Here is an 830-nt window from a genome sequence, read left to right on the forward strand (position 1 = left end):
CTGGTGGTAAGGGCTTGGGATGTCCCCCACTTTAGCGTGGTGCCCCGTTTCCACGCAGTGCAGTTAGTGGGGCCGGTAGCCGACCTCCAACTTCAGCTGCTGACCCCTGACTCGTGGGCACAGCGCAGGGAATGGGTCAGGCCCTGGGAGCTGACCCCCGTTTTCAGCGGGTGCCCTCCTCCCCGGGTGACACGCCGATGGGGCCGAGACTCAGGGACCGTCCGGAACTGGCAGGAGGGACCCCGGGGCGGGGTCTGGAGGCTGGAGAAACCTGACCGCAGTGGAGTTGCGAGAGGATGACTTGTGTTTTGGGGGGAGCGGTCATTGTATCTTCCTGTGAAGGGGGAAGTCCTGGGCCGCTGGAGGATGCAGACGTTCCTGCATAAAAAGCCCGGGAGCAGTTTCCCCTCGGGTAGCTGACTCGGCTGCAGAAGCTGACGCGGGGGGCGGGGTGGGGGGCGGCCCCTGGTCCGCAGGTGCCCTGTCCAGCTGGCCGCCCTCCTCCCTCTGCGGGACTCTCGGTGCTGGACGTAGAACTCTGCGTAAATGTATTGACTTTTAATAGGAGGCCGTGTCCTGAGACGCCGCAGCCGTATTGGGTGCAGTGACTTCTCGCTCTCTTTCCTGTTGCGACCGGCGGGGGGCGGGGCGGCGCATCATCCACGGGGTGTGGGCCATGGAGCCACACGACCGACTGACCGCACACGGAGGACGAGCTCGGTCCTTCTTGGTTCACCCTCCTCCGCAGGTTCACCTGGTGGGACTTTCGCTTCCCCTGCGGTCACCTCCTGCCGCCCCGCCCGCCCGCCGGGAGCCAGGCCCCGGGTGCG

Source organism: Myotis brandtii, unplaced genomic scaffold (genome assembly GCF_000412655.1).
Source record: "Myotis brandtii unplaced genomic scaffold, ASM41265v1 scaffold64, whole genome shotgun sequence".
NCBI lineage: Eukaryota > Metazoa > Chordata > Mammalia > Chiroptera > Vespertilionidae > Myotis > Myotis brandtii.